This window comes from Sus scrofa, chromosome 11 (genome assembly GCF_054392235.1).
Source record: "Sus scrofa isolate SSC_HxYL_T2T_F1_AM1 chromosome 11, Sscrofa_HxYL_maternal_Yorkshire_Landrace_v2.0, whole genome shotgun sequence".
In the NCBI taxonomy this organism is placed as follows: Eukaryota; Metazoa; Chordata; class Mammalia; order Artiodactyla; family Suidae; genus Sus; species Sus scrofa.
Genome location: NC_139393.1, coordinates 10,759,828 through 10,779,635, shown reverse-complemented (window position 1 = coordinate 10,779,635; position 19,808 = coordinate 10,759,828). Strand labels below are relative to the sequence as shown.

At 38.7% G+C, this 19,808-nt stretch overlaps 1 protein-coding gene and 1 long non-coding RNA gene across 2 annotated transcripts in view; both read right to left on the bottom strand.

Annotated features, from left to right (window-relative positions):
• Window positions 1–80: 80 nt before the first annotated feature.
• On the bottom strand, window positions 81–14,467 carry LOC146398522 (uncharacterized). The gene is made up of 4 exons (XR_014819315.1): window positions 14,329–14,467; window positions 4,034–4,150; window positions 803–905; window positions 81–692 (listed from the first exon to the last, which is right to left on the bottom strand). It is a non-coding gene; the product is annotated as an uncharacterized LOC146398522 (long non-coding RNA).
• Window positions 14,468–16,359: 1,892 nt separating this feature from the next.
• The window catches only part of LOC106507939 (uncharacterized), a 206,089-nt gene continuing 202,640 nt past the window's right edge, over window positions 16,360–19,808 (bottom strand). The window contains exon 7 of the mRNA XM_084982498.1: window positions 16,360–19,296. The gene's annotated coding sequence lies outside the window, so the exon portion shown is untranslated. The remainder of the gene's footprint in view (window positions 19,297–19,808) is intronic.

Below are 19,808 nucleotides of genomic sequence, written 5' to 3'. Positions count from 1 at the left end.
TATACACACACGTATATGCCTATGCTAAAAGTATATACATTGTTCATGTGTTGGTGCCAAAGCAGTTTTTCAAAATATTATTTTCTTTCTTTGATTTTATAGACTATGAATCAAAATTTCTTCAGACTTTCCTAAGGGAAGAGCCTTGTAATAAGGTGAATCCATGGACAAGTTCAGGTACGGTTTAGATTTCAGACAGTCCTATGAGGGAGGCAGCATCTCTCACGGAATGATGCTGGAGGAGTGTCTGTTCATCTTCGAGTGTACCCCCTACAAGGGGAGCACTGAGGTGGAACAGTACTCGGGGTAGACGCTGTGAAAGGCATCTAGGAGGTGGCACAACTGGAGTTGGGTCCTAAATGATAAATAGGAATTTCCCCGGCCACCAGAGGAATCCACAAACAAGAGGTGTGATAGCAAGGTGACTTTTACATGTCATCAAATGCAATTCTAGCAGCTAGGATTATGTTTGGTTACATGTAAAAGCGATCTGATTTGGTGGCATAACCAAATAGGGATGGATTTTTCTCACGTACACACAAAAAAGGAGCCTGGAGGCAGACAGCCCAGGACTGGTGTCATCAGTACCCCAGGCTTCTTTCATCTTGTTGCATCACCATCTGTAGCTAGTAGCTGTCATCTTGTTTGTCTCATGGTGAAAAAAGGCTGTCTCACCTCCAGGATTCAGTCCACTGAGCCAGGCAGAAAGAATAAGATGAAAGAACTAGCAAAGAAAATGGGGACACTATTTCAAGGAACCAATCTCTTCCCAGGGCTTCCTAACAGGCAATTAATTGCTTACATCTCCTTGGCCAGAACTGTGTCAGATGATGACTTCTGACTAAAATGAGGCTGCAAGTTTCTTCTTAAGATGGCATATTGATGCTCCAAAATAAACTGGAGTTCTAAGAATAAGAAAAAAGGAGAGATTAGATATTCAGCAGGCAACTACCAGCATCTGCCAAAACCTGCCCAGAGCGACGGTGGGGGTGGTGAGAAACTGCAGAGAACTAGACCACTGCCAGATAAGAAAAAGTCTTTTGTATCATGCTGAGGAATTTGTATTCACATCACATGTGACTTGTTTTAGAAAAAAATATAACCCTGGTTACAGTGTGGATGGTGAATTGGGGGTAGAGAGAAGTCGTTGTCAAGAATGTTTCTAAAATTTCTTGTTTAAATGACTAACCGTAAAACCATTCATCGAGCTTTGAAAGTTCAAATGCATTTTAAATAAATAGGATTGCTCCTATATTTTTATCTTGTCTATCACAAACACTCTAGCCCAAGTTCTTAGTGAATGTTGTCAACGCTGAAGAAAGCAGACTCTCGCCCTTGCCCCTCCTCTACTTTTACTTTATTAGTAATTTGAATTACAGTTTTCATATGACACATTAAAATCAAAATGTTGTAGAACCACTGAATAAAGAACAGCCATGCCAAGCAACCGTTTTGAAGAAAATTTGCTTTTACTTCCTAGGGAAGTAGTTACTAAATGATTTTTTTTCCCCCAAGAATGTTAAGAGTTATTAAATGGGAAAGTAGAGTTTTCAGTTGGCCCCCCAGGTGGCTGAGATTCTTTTTCCAGAGCCTTGAAGTTGTCACTGTTGTTCCCCAAAGTAAACTCTCTAATACAGCAGAGTCTGCAGAAGCTTTCACTAAAGATCATTCAGAGGCTACTTTCCAGAGATACAGAGTATACTGCCCCACAGTGGTCTGCAAAGTAACAAGAGGCCTTGTTCTGCAAACTTTTAGACACAACAAAACAAAGTTTATTTAAAACATAACGGACATACCTTGGAGCTCTCGCATGCGCAAATAAAGCAACTATAGCAATAAAGTGAGTCACAGATTTGGGAGTTCCCAGTGCATACAAAGTTATGTTTATACTCTAAGTGTGCAATAGCATTATACGTAAAAAAAAAAGTACATATCTTAATTTAAAAAATATTTTATTGCTAAAAAGTGCTGACCATCATCTGAGCCTTGGGAAAGTCATAATCTTTTTTGCTGGTGGAGGATTTGAAATATTACAAGAAGTACCAACATGTGACACGGAGACACAAAGTGAGTACATGCTGTTGGAAAAATGGTGTGGACAGCCTTGCTCAATGCAGGGTTGCCACAAACTTTCAATCTGTGAAAAACTCAGTAACTGCAAAGTGCAATAAAAAGTGGTATTCTGTATACAACTGCGTGTCCTGTGGCTGCCAACAGAAATTAGCACAGACGTGGTGGCATAAAACAAAAGAAATCCATGCTCACAGTTCTGGAGGCCAAAAGTCTGAAATCAAGCTATAGGCAGTGTCGGTTCTTTCTGGAGGCTTCAGAGGGTGAATTTACTCCACGCCTCTCTCCCAGCTTCTCTTCTAATTGCTGGCAATCCTTAGCATTCCTCGGCTTTAGATGCATTATTCCAATCAATGCACCTGAGTTTCTCCCTGGTTTTTCTCCTCCGTCTCAAATCTCCCTCCTTTTTCTCATAAGAACAGTATCACTGGATTTAGGACTCACCCCAAATCCAAGATCATCTCGTCTGGAGATCTTTAACTTAATTTTATCCCTATTTCCTTTGCCACTTGCAGCAACATGAATGGGCATAAATCAGACAGCAAAAGACAAATACTATATGATATCACATATGTGTAATCTAAAAAATACAAGGTGGTCGCCAAGGGGGAGGGGGAGAGAGTGGGATGGACTGGGAATCTGGAGTTAATAAATGCAAACTATTCCTTTTGGAGTGGATAAGCAATAGATCCTGCTGTATAGCACAGGGAACTATATCTAGTCACTTGTGATGGAACGTGATAATGGATAATGTGAGAAAAAGAATATATGTATATATATGTACGACTGGATCACTTTGCTGTACAGTAGCAATTGACAGAACACTGTAAATCAACCATAATGGAAAAAATAAAAATTGTAAAAAAGAAAAAAATTAAATATACAACAAACCAATGAAAAAAACAAAAAAGAAGCAGCGTCAGAGATATAGAGAACAAACTACTAGTTACCAGTGGAGACAGGGACGAGGAAAGGACAAATATAAGGGTAGGGGAAAAAAGGTTATTATGAGGTTATATAAATCATATGTGTGAAACTTTTGAAAACTGTAAAGTACTTTAGAATTTAAAGACTATTTTTTCAATAAAGAAATAAATACCCTATTTCTAAATAAGGGCACATGCACATGTGTTTTGGGGAGACACAACTCAACCCATGGCAACAACCAACCCAAGCAGAAAAACAAGTTTTTGTGATGCCAAGGGTGTTAAAAACAATGAAACCCAAACTTGAATTGATTGATCAAACCCACGGACCTACCAGGAGGAACAAACCTCTATTCTAAATGAATGCTCTCAGGGTGCTCGCTATTCAGATTTCTCTTTTAAGCTGATGGAGAGTCCTGTTTTTATCTTTTTCTACATGCTGCATTTTTTCTACTATAAATTTTTCCATTAAATAGTTTAAAATGATAAAAATTTCTGGAGATTGAATCATTATGGTTTTCTTTCCCTTCAGCAATAAATCAAAGAAACACAATATTGCCTACTTTGCTTGCACATCTTTTCCTCTCTTATTGCAACTTTTTTCACTAGGTGACTTTATTCTGAACATTTCCATATTTTCAGTTAACTTCTATTTACAGTTTTGAAATAGGAACCTCTAAACCATGAAAAGGGCAAAAAATCAACTGAAGCTCTTTGATGTCTACATAAAGCAAATGTATATATCTGCTAAATAGCCAAATAATTTTAAATACATCCACTGAGATCAGACTTTACTTTTACTTTAAGAATTTAAAAGCTCTCTTGAAGGGAATTAATTTTTTTAAAGAAGTTTGCATTTTGATGACTTTTGTTTACACATCAGTAGGTGACAACTTGCAACCTAATTTTATAGTTTGACTGGAACCTAATTTTATATTTTGAATGTCTTTTTACTGATGAAGAATATAAATAGAGATGTTTGAAAGAATCTAAATACGGATTTCACATAACTATTTTCTTTAAAAATTTCTTCTTACCTCGTATAGTTGAATTCGTTCCAAAATATCCATCAAGTGCCAGCTCTCAGCTGAGCACCGTTTTCAGGACATTGTGATCAGGCAGACGAGGTTCTCCTTTTTCCATGGGATGTCATTCTAGCAGCAGCAGACAGACAATACACAAGCGCCGGGATAATTCAGATATTGATGAGTGCAATGAAGACAATAGTGTAAGGGAATGCGATTAAGCGAGACACAAGGGTGTGGAGTGAGAGATGCCTGCTTTAGCTAAAGTAATCAAGGAAGCCCTCCCCTAAGGAGATGATGTTAGAACTGACACTGAGGGATCAAAAGGTACTTTAATACTGCTGAAATGGCTAGCACTATCATTAGCAAGGCCAAATTCATTCACTCTCACACTGAGCACAAACAGTCTAAAGGAAAAAGAAATGATGCCAAATGCTCCAGAACAAGATTTGAAAGCAGAAAATATATGTCCAAGCTGGTGACTCATCATAGATCTGGTGTGTATGGCCAGAAAATACCTTATAAGTATGGCCAGAAACCAGCTGGGAGCATTCCAGACCCAGGCCTGTGGTCCTGTACCCAAATGCATTTTTATTCTATAGATTCTGGGCATGCCAACGGAAAGATCTTGGCAGCAAATAGCAGTAATAAAGGGCATGACGTGAAATCCTGGGAACCCTTTCTCCGGCCTGCCACTGTTCCCTTTTCCTGAGCCATAGTCAGTATCGAGTTGCATATGACCAAATCTCAGGGGTCCCTAGGGCTTGAATGGGTTGACATGAAAAAGCTTAAAGGGAGGAGGAGGATTTAAAACAGAGCCTGGAGTTCCCGTCGTGGCGCAGTGGTTAATGAATCTGACTAGGAACCATGAGGTTGCGGGTTCGGTCCCTGCCCTTGCTCAGTGGGTTAACGATCCGGCGTTGCCGTGAGCTGTGGTGTAGGTTGCAGACGCGGCTCGGATCCCGCGTTGCTGTGGCTCTGGCATAGGCCAGTGGCTACAGCTCCGATTGGACCCCTAGCCTGGGAACCTCCATATGCCGCAGGGGCGGCCCAAGAAATAGCAAAAAGACAAAAATAAATAAATAAATAAAACAGAGCCTAATTGTTGGTGGAGAAGCAAAGAAAGGCTTTCCAGCGAATTACCTCAGTCTCTCAGGGCTGCACCTGGATAGAACAACCCAAAAGAACACCTATCTTAAAGTTATGGTCAGATTTCTAACTTGCATTGAAAGTCAAGCTTTGGATTCTATTCAAGACCAAACCAATGGTCACGGTTGTTATTATTATTATTATTGTTATCATTATGGTTCCCACTCTTCTTTTTTAAAAATCAAGTATATTGAGGCATAAATTACATACTATAAAATGTTTACAGGTTAATCAGTGTTGACAAATGTAAACATCCGTGTAAACACACAATGAAGATACAAAGTATTGCCATCACCCAAGCGTTCTCCTGTGATCCTTCTCATCCTTCTCCTATTCCCCACCCGCAGTCCCACTGGTCTGGCTTCAGTTACTATACATTCGTCTTTCCTACAGGTTCATACAAATGAAACTAGAGAGCATGTCTGGCTTTTTCTATTTGGCATTAAACTTGGAGATTTATCTGTGTTGCTCCATGTTTCAGTGGCTTATTACTTTTAAGAGCTAAGAAATATCCTTTTGTATAGACATACCACAATTTATTCATTCACCTCCTGATGGACATCTGGACTCCCAATTTTTTACGAACATGAATAAAGATGGTATTAAATTCAAGTACAGGCCTTTTATGGATATGTGTTTTCACTTTTTCTTGAGTATAATATCTTAGCGGATTGCTAGGTTATAAAGTTAAGGGTCTACTCAACTTTACGAGAAATTGCCAAATAGTTTTCCAAAGCAGTTGTACCATTTTACATTTCCACCAGCATTGCACCAGTGCTCCCATTTTTTACAATATCTGACATCTTATAATTCCTTTGCTTATTTGTTTTTAGTTATTTCATTGAATGCATATTTGAATGAGTGGTATTTCATTGTGGTTTTAATTTTCATTTGCCAGAAGACTAATGATATTAAGCATTTTTTTACGTGCTTGTTGACCATTCATATATCTTCACTTGTGGTCCATTCAAATGTTTTTCCCATTTTTAATTGGGTTGGTTTATTTTACTGAATTGATATAATTCTTTATGTATGGTAGATACAGTGTTTTTCTAGATACATGTATTGCACAATTGTCCCCCAATATGTGGCTTGCCTTTTCATTTTATTTATGGTAATTTTCAAAAAGCAAAACTGTTTTCATCCTTTTTTCCTATTATGTTGCTGATTTTTTGCTTATTTTTTCTTCTTGTTATATCCTTAATTCATGAATGTTGAGAAACTAAGATTATAATTTACATTAATACACCTGGCTAGGTATTAATATGGGTGAAAAATTACACTATGGCATTGAAATGGCCATTCTATGATTATAACGGCCTGTATTAGTTTTCTATAGCTGCTGTAACAAATTACCACAAATGGAGTAGCTCAAGATGACACCTCTCTATTATCTTATATTTCTATAGATTAGAAGCCTGGTCACAGTATAGTTCAGGTAGTTCTCTGCTCCTGGTTTCATAAGGCCAAAAACGAGGTGTTAGCTGGGTGGATTCTTTTTTGGAAGTTCTAGAAATTAATCTATTTTGAGGTCATTCAGATTGTTGGTAGTATCCAGTTCTTTGCAGGTTTAGGACTCACGTTCCTGGTTCCTGGCTGTCAGCTGGGGATCGTTTCAAGGCTGCTCACTTTCACTGGCACATGACTCCCTTCAAAGTCAGCAATGGCAGCTGAGTTCTTGTCACGGTCTCCAAGTCTTTCTGCCTTATCTATCCTGCCTTCCTCCTCTGCGGTATCTCTTTGACTAACTCTTGGGCCTCCCTCTTCTACTTATTAGGGGTTCACATGATCAGATGCGGAGGACCACTGAGATAATCCAGAATAATCTGCTGTTGGTTTGCAACTTTGGGAGCTTCCTAGCAGAAATCTAAAACTTACTACTTCCAAGACATATAAGATAGAGACTGAAGAAAGAGGCAGAACACTATATTGTTGGTAGCAGGTTTAATAAGCAAGGGAATTTACACATGAAGCTTGCCTTGGGGAGCTACAAGATGAGTAGCTCACCACACCTACCCACCAGAATCTTAAAAGTTTATATGGGAACCTTAACTGGGTTTAGTCACATAAACCATCCAGATGGTCTCAACAGCAACTTTCTTTAAGGCTATATCCTTGGAATAGCTTCCACTGAGGGAAGGGTGGGCAGAAAGCACATTCCAAGAACGGAGGAGGGGGTGATGAGCCTCTGATGGCTAGGACCAGCTCACAGTCAATTAGCGGCTACATCCTGTCACTTACCTCTTCCAACATCTCCCTATTTTATTTTATTTTATTTTTCTCTTCCTTTTAGGGCTGCTCCTGTGGCATCTGGACATTTCTGGACTAGGGGTCGAATTGGGGCTACAGCTGCTGGCCTACACCACAGCCACAGCAAGCCAGATCCAAGCTAGGTCTGAGACCTATACCACAGCCCATGGCACAACAGATCCTTAACCCACTGAGCAAGGCCAGGGATAGAAGCTGCATCCTCATGGATACTAGTCAGGTTCTTAACTCACTGAGCCATGACGGGAACTCCCCAGCATCTCCCTATTTTAGCTCAGCTTATTGTTAACCTTAATTTTATCTACAAATTTCCTTTACAGAAGTACCAAGACTGGTGTGTAATTAGATAACAAGGAATGGGAATCTCGGAACATCTTTAGAATTCTACTGAACATACTGACTGACTAATACCTATATTATATGTGAGGGTAAAAAAATTACAATTAGATTCAGCAACAGGTTGGAATGGAGTTCTAAAAGAATAGCTTAATTGGAAATATGCATGTTAATGTTAAATATTAGCTTATAAATTATAAATAATAAGGTAATTTTACATGCTTTCTGTATGGGCATTTTATTCATATTGTCACATTTTACCTTTTTTAATCATTATCAATTGAATGTGAAAAAAAAGAAACCTTTATTCTTTTTAATTTTACCTTTTCTCTTTGATTAGCAACTGATTTGGTGGACACTCTAAAAATGAATTAATAATTTGTACCTGCAAACCAATGGTGAATCTAAATTTATTTGAGAAATTGCTAATACTAGCAGAATTCTAAAAAAAGAAATAATACATTATTAAAAGACTGCAAACTGGGGATTCCCGTCATGGCTCAGTGGTTAACGAACCCGGCTAGCATCCTTGAGGACGTGGGTTTGATCCCTGGCCTCGCTCAGTGGGTAAAGGATCCAGCGTTGCTGTGAGCTCTGGTGCAGGTCGAAGATGTGGCTCGGATCCCGTGTTGCTTCAGCGGCCCAGGGAACCTCCATATGCCACGGGTGCGGCCCCAAAAAGCAAAATAAATAAATAAATAAAATACATTAAAAGACTGCAAACTGCTCCTCATTTTTACAGTCTTTCCCCCTTCACCAGAAAGCAAATCTAGTGTTTTCATTGTTTAATTGCTCTATCAGTCTTCTAGGGCTGCCAAAACAAAACACCACAAATTGGGTAATTCAAACAACAGAAATTTATTTCCTCACACTCTGGAGGCCGGACGTTCAAGATCAAGGGGCTGTTAGGGCTGTTTCTGATGGGATTGCTCTCCTTCTGGCTGTGTCTTCATGTGGCCTTTCCTCCAGGCATGTGTGAAGAGAGGTCTCGCCTCTCTTCCTCTTCCTATGAGAACACCGGTCCTATTGGGCTAAGGCTGTAACTTATGACCTCAGTTAACATTTGTTACCCCCTTAAAGGTCCTGCATCCAAATACAGTTACATCGGGGGTTAGGCTTCAACATAGGAATTTTGTGTTTTTTTGTTTTTCTGTCTTTTTGCCTTTTCTAGGACCACTCCCTCAGCATATGGAGGTTCCCGTGCTAGGGGTCTAATTGGAGCTGTAGCTGCCGGCCTACACCAGAGCCACAGCTACGTGGGATCCAAGCTGTGTCTGCAACCTACACCACAGCTCACGGCAACGCCGGATCGTTAACCCACTGAGCAAGGCCAGGGACCGAACCTGCAACCTCATGGTTCCTAGTCGGATTCGTTAACCACTGAGCCACGACGGGAACTCCAACATAGGAATTTTGAAGGGACATAATTCAGTCTGCAACAGTTGCCTTGATAACATTTTTAGAAGAAAGAAATGACAAAGTGAATTTGCTCTTGGCTGAACTGGGTCTCTCCACAAAAGATAAGCTGCAATCCTCATCCCCATTACCTCAGAATGAGAACTTCTTTGGAAATAAGATTTTTTAAAGGCCATTTGTGAGCTTTACTTGATGATTTAATTTAATAGACTGTTAAAAAATTCATTCACAACTTTCTCTTTTAAAAATTATGATAGGAATTCCCACTGTGGCTCAATGATAACAAACCTAACTAGTAACCATGAGGATGCAGGTTTGATCCCCGGCCTTGCTCAGTGGGCTAGGGATCTGGCATTGCTGTGAACTGCAGTATAGGTTGCAGACGTGGCTCAGGCCTGACATTGTTGTGACTGTGGTGTAGGCTGGCCTCTGCAACTCTGATTCAACCCATAGCCAGGGAAATTCTATACACCACAGGTATAGCCCTGAAAAGCAAAAACAACAACAACAACGACAGCAAAAAGTATGATAAAAAAATACACAGCATGAGATCCACCCTCTTAACAAATGTTTACATGTTCAATAAGATATTGCCAACCATAGGCATAATGTTGTGCAGCAGATCTCTGGAACTTTTTCATCTTGCATCACTAAAACTTCATAGCCACTGAGCAGCAACTTCTTATTTTCCCATCCCCTCAGTCCCTAGCAACCACCATTCTAATTTCTGCTTCAGTGAGTGACCACTTTAGAACCTCATATAAGTGGAATCTGAAGTATTTGTCTTTCTGTGGTTGGCCTGTTCCATTTTGCCTAATGTCTCAAGATTCATCCGTAAGACACATATGCAATGGTTCATTTTACATGTCCACTTGACTGAGTGTGTCTGTGAAGGGGGGTGTGAATCAGATCAAGATTTGAATCAGCAGACCAAGTCAAGCAGGTTGTCCTCCTAATGAGGTGAGTTTCTCATTCAACCTGTTGAAAACCTGAATGGATCAGAAAGGCTGAGTAAGAGGGAGCTCCTCCTGCCTGGCTGCTTGATCCGGGACATTGGTCTTTTCTTGCCTTTACTCAAACTAAGGAGTTGGCTCTTCTTGGGTTTTGAAACTGCTGGCTTTCAGACTAGAATTCATACCATCAGCTCTCCTGGTTCTCAGGCCCTTGAATTTAGACTAGAGCTATGCCATTGGCCCTCCTAGGTCTCCAGCTTGCTGAATGCAGATCTTGGGACTTCTTAGCCTCCATAATCACATGACTGTATTCCTCATAGCAAGTCTCTTTGTTTTTGGTTCTCTGGAGAACACTAATTAATACAATAGGCTTTCCCACTTTTGATGGCTAAATACTACTCCACTGTATGTATACACATTATGACTGTATATTTATGTTGTTTCTACATTTGGGCTATTATGAATAGTGCAACATGAAACATAGGAGTGCTAACATGTGTTTAAGATTCTGATTTCAATTCTTTTGAATAAATAAGCAGAAGCAGGATTGCTGGATTGTATAGTATTTCTATTTTTAATTTTTTGGGAAAACTTATACTGTCTTTCATAGTGGTTGCACTATTTTAGTTTCTTACCAACAGTACACAAGGGTCACAATTTCTCTAAATTCTCATTAGCACTTGCTATTTTCTAGGTTTTTTGTTATTGTTGTTTATAATGGCCATCTTAACAGGTGGGAGGGTGATAACCTCATTGCAATGTTGATTTGCATTTTTCTAATAATTAATCATGTCAAGCATCTTTTCATATGCCTTTTTTGGAGAAATGTCTATTCAAATTATTTGCCCATTTTTATTCAGATAATGAACTGTTTTGTTATTGAGTTATGGTTATTATACATTTTTGATGTTAACCCATTATCAGACATATGGTTTGCAAATACTGTCTCCCATTCTATATGCGTTCTTTTTATTCTGTTGATTGTTTCCTCTGTTCTGCAGAAGGTTTTTAATTTGATGTAGTTCCATGTGTCTATTATTGCTTTGTATATTGTGTATCTATTAACATACTTCAGAGTCATTTGCATACTTTAGTCTAAAGTGCACTACTGTTACAGTGTTACAATGTTCTGTATTTGTCTATACCTTATTAATAAGCTTTACTCTTTCATATACAAATGTTGATGTTTAGCATCTTTTTGTTTCATCTTGAAGGGCTTCCTTTAGTGTTTATTTTAAGGCAGATCTTATGAACTTCGGCTTTTGCTTATATGTGAAAGTCTTTATTTCTCCTTCACTTGAAGGGCAAATTTTCCAGATGGAGTATTCATAATATTCTTGGTTGGCAGGGTTTTTTTCTTTTAGCACTTTGAATAGGTCATTCCACTCCCTTCTGGACTGTAGACTTTTGCTGGGAAATCCATTTATAGTCTTATGGGGATTCCTTTGTAGGTGATGACTCTGCTCTTGCTGCTTTCAAAATTCTCCCTTTGTGACTTCACAATTTGAGAGTCTTCAGCTTCCTATTCGGCCATCTTTCTAAGGCCACTCCCTGGTCTTTGCAGATTTAACCAAGTTAAAATGAGGTCATCATGGCAAGCCCTAAATATGACTAGTGTCCTTATGAAAAGGAGAAATTTGGACAAAGACGTACACAGAAGGAAGACAATGTGAAGACACACGAGGCAAAGATGGTCATATGACTAGAGTGATGCCAAGGAATGCCAGGATTGCTGGCAAACAGCAGAAGCTATAAGAGGCAAAGAAAGATTTTCTTCTGATGCATCAGAGAGAGCATTATTTACTTGCTGACAGCTTGCTTTCAGACTTATAGCCTCTGGCACCATGAGACAATAAATTTCTGGGGTTTTTTTTAAGCAACCCCAAGATATTTGCATAGACATAACCACTTCTGAATGGTTCCCATTCTCTATATAAAAACAACTAGGAGACTGGGAGAAGAGAGTGCAAAAATATATGAGTGAGGCCAGGGATCAAACCTGCATCCTCATGGATACTAGTCAGATCCTTAACCTGCTGAGCCACAAGGAGAACTCCTGAAGTTATTTCTGTAACACTTTTAAAAAAGTCTGCTGCTAAAATAAATATTATGCTTATTTCTTGTTTTATTTTATAAACACAGTATGACTAGTGGACACTAGTTTTTGTAATAGAACTGAGCCAATACTGAATTCAACATTCTACTCTTTACTTCATCCAAAACATAAATTCTATATAAAACTTCCCCACTTTCCTTTTATTTGCAGCTCCAGGACCTGAAATTTGCTTTCCTTTGGGAGTCTCTCTTTTCACAAAGGAAGAAAGGTTTGTCATTTTACTAGAGTGAAGAACAAGTAACCAGAGACGTGGATGTGAGTTCAACAGTGAGGTCACTTAGGAGACAAGGACCCATCCCCATACACCTGCTTCAGCTGTGGGATATAAATATGTGCAAATTTCTACATGCCATCAGCCTTTGAAGTTAAAACAATAATGGTAAATGGTAAATTTATAAGTACCTAGGGGTTCCTATAATTAAAGCTAAGCTCGGAATGCCAGTGAATATGGATGGTGGGACTCAGTTTAAATCATACCAAGAAAGGGATATCATGGGAATTTATGAAATATTTTTCTAAATTATTTCCATCAAATAATGCTGAGATCCTACAAGATCCCACCCTGAACAGTGCATGGAGATACCAACACTAAATAGCATGCATTAACACTATTTTCAAATTTTAAGAAATGAAACTAGGAAAATTAAGAATATTGCAGGAGAATGTACTTATTACTTAACGGAGTTTCTAATTTATAGAACTGGAAAACATGATACTTAAAAGTGCATCAGAATATAAAAGTAATAACCTCTGCCCCAGCCAAATCCCCCCGAGAAAAGCGTTCTTTCAGTGTGTATTCTCTATTAAGAACATTTATCTTCATGCCAATCAGTGCCACCAGTTGGTTTTAAACTCCATGGTAACATTAACTATTAGAAGTACCAAAAGGAGAAATAAAATAATAATTATAATAAATGCCTACTTGGGGGGAACTTTTCAGCCCCTTTAAGAGTTTAATTTCTTCTTTGTATCACAGAGGCAAATTACAATAATTGTTTTGTCAGTTGATACTGGAGATCTTTTAACTTCATATCACATCAGTTCAGAGATCCCAAGTCTAGCTGCCATTCAAATAATGTTAAATAACTGGGACCTAGCAGGAAACTACTGCTTTCTAATTCATTTCACTGGGTTTGAAAAAAATTCAGATTGGCTCGACACAGCACCCCTCCAATCCCACAATGCCTCGGGGTTCTTTTTAAGTAGATACACTGAAAAGATATTAATTTTTGCAACAACAATACACTAGGAAACTACCTCTTAAATGTGCATTTAAGAGACGGGATAAGTCTACATATTATGATTTCCTATTTAACAATAACTGAGAGTTCCTAACTGAGAATTAAATCTTTGTCAGTTAATGGGATTCATGGGAAATCATGGGTCAGTTATTGTAGTTGATTAAAAAAAAAAACAAAAACCTCTTCTAACTCAGCCTTTAAGCCAATGAATGGTTATATAGAAGCAAGAATAAATAATGTGGGTCAACTTGGGGTAAAAAGAAATTTCTAGAACTCCCTCTCACTGGGAGCTCCATAAAATCAGGGGCAGTGTTTTCCATATTTGTCACCACTGCATCACCAGCACAGTGCTTGAAATACAGTCAGTACACAATAAATAACTATCGAATGATAGGAAAGACATGGTACCTACTATAAAAGATCTTTTCATAGTCATTTTCAAACAATCACATATATACATACATAAATATATAAAAATATATTTATATATTATATTTATATTATATAAATTATAATATATATATATATGTTATTTTTTTAGAGCCTCAGGTGCGGCATATGGAAGTTCCCAGGCTAGGGGGTCGAATCAGAGTTACAGCGCCACAGCCACAGCCACAGCCACAGCCACAGCCACAGCAAGGCCAGATCAGAGCTGCATCTGCAAACTACACGGAAGTTCATGGCAACACCAGACTCTTAACCCACTGAGTGGGGCCATGGATTGGATGTGCATCCCCATGGTTCCTAGGTGGGTTTGTTTCCACTGAGTCACAACGAGGACTCCTGACACAATTATATCTTGATGTTTTTGTCTTCCTCTGTACTTACTTTTTTAAAAATTACAGTCCGAAGTGAAGATATAGGTAAACGAGGATGAGTATAATGATCTTCTCCATTAATTACACACGGTGTTTTGGAACAACGCGATGATCGAAGTCACATGACGTCTGGTGGGATGACCTTATCCCTGTCATGGGGTGACCTTGAACTAGTCAAACTCGGAAGTGCAGAGAATAATATCTAGCAAGAGTTTATTACAGATGAACTAATTTTAATGACAATATAAAATGATGAAATGTCACTGCAAGTGGCAAGAGAAATATTAGGATGCTGCCTGTGTCTGTACAACACTCTAGCATTTACAAAATCCCTCCATTTGTATCACCCCACTTACTGATCACAATAATGCTACAAGAAAGGTGGAGCTTAACCATTAAATAAAAATATGTTAGCCTTGAGTCATCTAAAATAAAACATGGCCATTTTATAATATTTTAGGTATAATTTGCATACCATTCAATTCATCCATTTTAAGTATTAAATTCAAGTTTTTCGTAAATGTACTGTGAAGAAACCACCACCATCCAATTTTAGAACATTTTCGTCACCCCAGAAAGATTTCCTGTTCCCAGTTACCATCACACCTTTTTCCTATCTTCAGCCCCCTAAACAGAAAAACAATAATATTTTAGAATAAGTATGTTCTACCTATTGCATGAAACTTTTATGAAAACGTTTTTCACTGTTTATCTAGAATTTATTTTTAAGCAGGGATCCTATATTTTATCTGGGGATTCTACCAAAACATGGACTTTTAAAACTATTTTGTATTAGTTTTCTTGATGGATTTACACACACTTATTTATAATCTTAGTAACCCCAAATATGTTTCATTTATAAAATGGCCAAAGACCTATTTTTTACAATGCCTCCCTTGTAAATCACCACTAAGACAACCAAGGAGTTCTAAAAACAAATATTTCTAAGGAAACTAATTCCTACATGCTTTTCAGGTATACATGCAGCTACCAGAGGACTTCAAGCTGGAGGCCAGGTTTGGCACCGCTCTGGGATGTTTGAATGTTTATGATTCTATGGGATGTATCCCGAGGCAGTACACTTCCACCTTCGGCATTCTTCAAGGTATCTGTGCATTTTAAACTTAGCTACAGTACACTGTCTACTTGCCACATCCACTGTGTGTCTGACCCTACTCATGCGGGAGCCGTGCAAGGACCCGTAAGTGTCACGCCATGTGGCAGCTGCAAAGAAAAGATATTGCTCTTTAGTATTCCTATCGCCATTGTCCTGGAGGCTGAGCCTTCGAGGTTGCTGAGGAGACAGAGAGTCGTTCTTACTTCAAATAGAAGCTTCAGCTGAAATGTGAATACTGTGTTTCTGGGAAGTCAGGGCTAGACAAACGTTAGATAGAAAATATTCTATTATTTGATCTCTTTCAATCTCTATGGTGTGGTTCCTATTGTTTCCCTCATTTTATAACCTCAATTTAGCCATTTGGTCTGTCAACATATATTTCCTGTGGGTACTGACTGAAGAACTAGATGGTATGGTGGAGACACAGAAGCCCAGAAGTTCAAGGACTCTGGGTTTTACTTGCCTTTTTTGGGCCCAGTGCCCGCCTCAGTGCCTAGGAGGGCCAGTACTCAAATTCCTGTGCCAAACAAAGACATGCATTCTTCAGTAAATAAGATGGAAATAGCTCTTGCCCTCAACAAGTTTACAGCCAATTTTACTGGCCCTTCTAGAAGAGTTTTGAAGCTCAGCAGAGAAAACCGGGCCACACAAATCTCTGCAGTTTAGTTACTCTACTTTAGCCTTTTGCTTTACTCTTTAATGCTGAAATCTTTTAGTTTTCCATTTTAGACCCCTGATCAAAAATTCTAATTGCTTCTTCCTAAGCTTAGAAGTAGAAGATGTTATTTCAGGCTGGTATGGTCAGGGAAGGTTTCTCTGAAGGGAGGAGAAGCATGCAACGTGGGAGACGGCACAGCAAATCAGAGCAGAGATACAAATAAAAATCCCAGGGAAGAGAGGCTGAAACCAATAAAAATAGGATTCTGTATTATTATGAGGCTTGACTTTACCATAGTGATTTTGATAATCAGTTTTGCATATTGTTTTTTTATTTTTTGTCTTTTTAAGGCCGCACCTCGACATATGGAGGTTCCCAGACCAGGGGTTGAATGTGGAGCCTACTCCACAGCCACAGCAATGAGGGATCTGAGCCAAGTCTGTGACCTACACCACAGCTCACGGCAACAACAGATCCTTAATCCACTGAGCAAGGCCAGGGATCGAACCTGTGTCCTCATGGATGCTATTCAGATTCGTTTCCGCTGGGCCAGCACGGGAACTCCCCTCTTGGGCATATTTTGTGGGTACACTTCTGGGTTCTCTATTTTGTTCTATTGATCTATGTGTTCATCCCTCTGCCAATTATCTTGACATTATACCTTGTAGTAAGACTGAAAATCAGGTAGTGATTTCTCCAACTTTATTCTTCTCTACCCTAGAAGCTCACATTGAATTTTCATCAGACTAAGCAAACCATTTGGAAATGGCAAGTTTCTTTCTTTTCCTTGGCTTATAATTTTCTTTGGATTACATGAAAATCTCATTTAGATAAGTTAATGGTAGAACAGTGCTCTGACTCTCCAAATCCATGAATAAAAGCACAACGAAACAAAACTTAGGCATAACAAAATGGTATACTTGTAAATTTACTGTTTCAAACTAATGTAACGTACTGAAAGCTCAGTTATATGACAGTCTAATAAACTTGTCTTATAGGTATTTTATTACTATTTAAAAATAAAATATTAAATATTATTCATTATTAACATGAATATTAACGTTATTCAATATTTAGTTACGTAATTTCTAATAAAAAGTATAATAGCTTTGAGGGAATGTAAAATTCTGCAGCCTCTATGGAAAATAGTATGGAGTTTCCTCTAAAAATTAAAATAGAATTGCCATATGGTCCAGCAACCCCACATCTGGGTATATCTCTAAAGAGATTAAAAGCAAGATCTTGAAGAGATATTTTCACACCCACGTTTAGCATATCATTTTTCTCAATAACCAAAAGAGAAAAGCAACCCAGATGTCCACTGACAGGGGAACTGACAAAAAGAATGGCATACACATACAACAGCATCTCACTCAGTCTTAAAAAAAAGAAAAGTTCTGTCTTGTGCCACAAATCTTCTTTCACGAATATTGAAGATACTATGCTAAGTGAAGTAATTCAGTCACAAAAAGACAAATACTGGCGGAATTAATATATATGAGGTATCTAAAGCGGTCGAACTTACAGAAGCAGAAAGTGGAATGGGTGTTATCAGAGACTGGAGAGAGAGGGGAATGTGAGCTATTGTTTAGTGGGTATGGAATTTCAGTTCTACAAAACCAAAAAGCTCTGGAAATCTGTGGCACGACAATATGACTATGGTTAACGCTAATGACTGCACACTTAAAAGTGGTTAGGAGACGAAACTGTGGTGTTTTTTTTTTAATCTAAGTAAAAATAAAAAGGACAATAGTAACTACACTGAGACCCAGTTTTTCTCCTTAATTATGAGAGAGGACTGTAGGTTTACTTTTAAAACTTGTTATCTCCCTATAAAATGAACCTTGTTGCAGACTGGACAGAGATTATTTCCGAATTTGCATTGGAGACTGATGCTAAACATGCATCACTATGTGTGGAGCCTAAAAGGAAAAGTTATTTAAAATAGATTAAATGATGTGGAATAAAACTTCCAAAAGCTGTAATTGAAAGTGTCAGAAACATTAGCTTTTAAACAAGTAACATTTAATCACACAGATTATACAGAAGCATAAATTTTTGTAGGTTGTTTTCTTCAATCAAATTTACATTTTAATCTGCCGAGACTGCTCATCACTTTTGGCTGTCTGGTACGAAGCAGCCTGTCAGAGCTTATAAATGCAAGCCGCTTACATTAGAAACAGGACTTTTCCTTTAGTACAAAGATGATAAAAGTTTAATTAGAGTTTTCAAGATCGCAAGTGTCTTTAAGACACTTCAAGATGGCAGGTGTCTGAGAGTGGTGAGGTTAAAATAAAGGGCATTTGTTTATCAGTATGTCTTTAGTAAATACAAGTTGAACATTATAATTATTTATGCCCACAGAATAGCTTTAAGGGCCACCAAAATGTAAACTTTTCAGAACTGGATGCTCGCCACAGGAGAGAATTCGACAGGATATGTATAGTGTGGTTGGCAGAGGAAAACCATGAGATAAACAGGAGCTTTCTTCAAAGATCAGTCTGGGAAAATACACTTACCATTATTTTGAAGGACCTGCTAAGAGAGGAGGGTTTCAGGAGAAAAAGAACCCAAATACCTGCGGATTTGGACAGTTCCCTCAGCGAAGTCTTATACACAGCTCTTCTTCACAGTTGTCCAGGAAATTTGTTTTCAGTATCACCAGGTTCTGGAGCAACTTGATTTTACCAGCGTCACAGAAGGCTGCCACTGCTGTTTGTTCAATGAAGCTCAGCTACCTATGTATGTTGAATCACGGTAAACAAAGTCTCATTCTTTATGCGTGTATTTATTTCTATTCTCTCTCATGACACAAGTGACTCCACATACAAATGACATAAGGGGGAATAGCTGGAAAATGTGAATGAATCATGAACAAAGGCAGAACCTTTCCAGAACTTACGTCTTTGGCCAGCGATGACAGTGACTCCTAGATTTTACCAACCTATGGTGCTTATACACCTTCCCAAAAACGCTGTGATGGGCTTAAGCTTGCTTAACGGAGTTTAGGCACAGACGACTTGGTCCAAATTGCTGCCATTGTTATCTGGTGGATGAGAAAGCAATTCCTTGGAATCGCCCAGTGAGGCGACCGCAGCATGACCTCCACGCATGCTCTGTAAATCTGCCTGTGAAGAAGCATCGTGCTACCACCCGGTGGTAGAAAACACGGAGATGACCCCTGTCCTTCACAGAGAGTGGCACTGCCAAGAAATCAGAGAAGAAGTATCATGAAGACGCAAAGAAAGAATAAATTATTTCATATTAAAGCCTTGTCGTATTCTTGTTGTTTGCTGTTAGGAATCTATCTATATCGGTTCTAAAAATGGGCTACTTGTGTTTTATGAACGTTAAGAATGACGATTAATAACTCCCTGATTCCAGGTTAATAATTGTAGGCTGAAAAATCTATTTACTTTAGCACCAGAGTAGGATAAATGTTACTCAAATATTATGTGGTAATTATAAGGAAGTCCAGGCAGGCACAGTAATGAAGTAGAATTTCTTGTTAATAAACATTGCTTCCCTGCTCACTGTGCTCAAACAATCCCCTTCAGCCCAAATAAGAATGAGTTTACTGGTGGCATTCTCCAACCTCAAGATCATCTAAACGACTTGCCCCAGCTGGGCCAGCCCAAGAAAGGCATAGATCCCATGGAAAGAGTTACTAATGCTGCTTGAGTGAGGGCGTTTCGACGCGTCTGCATCTCAGGTG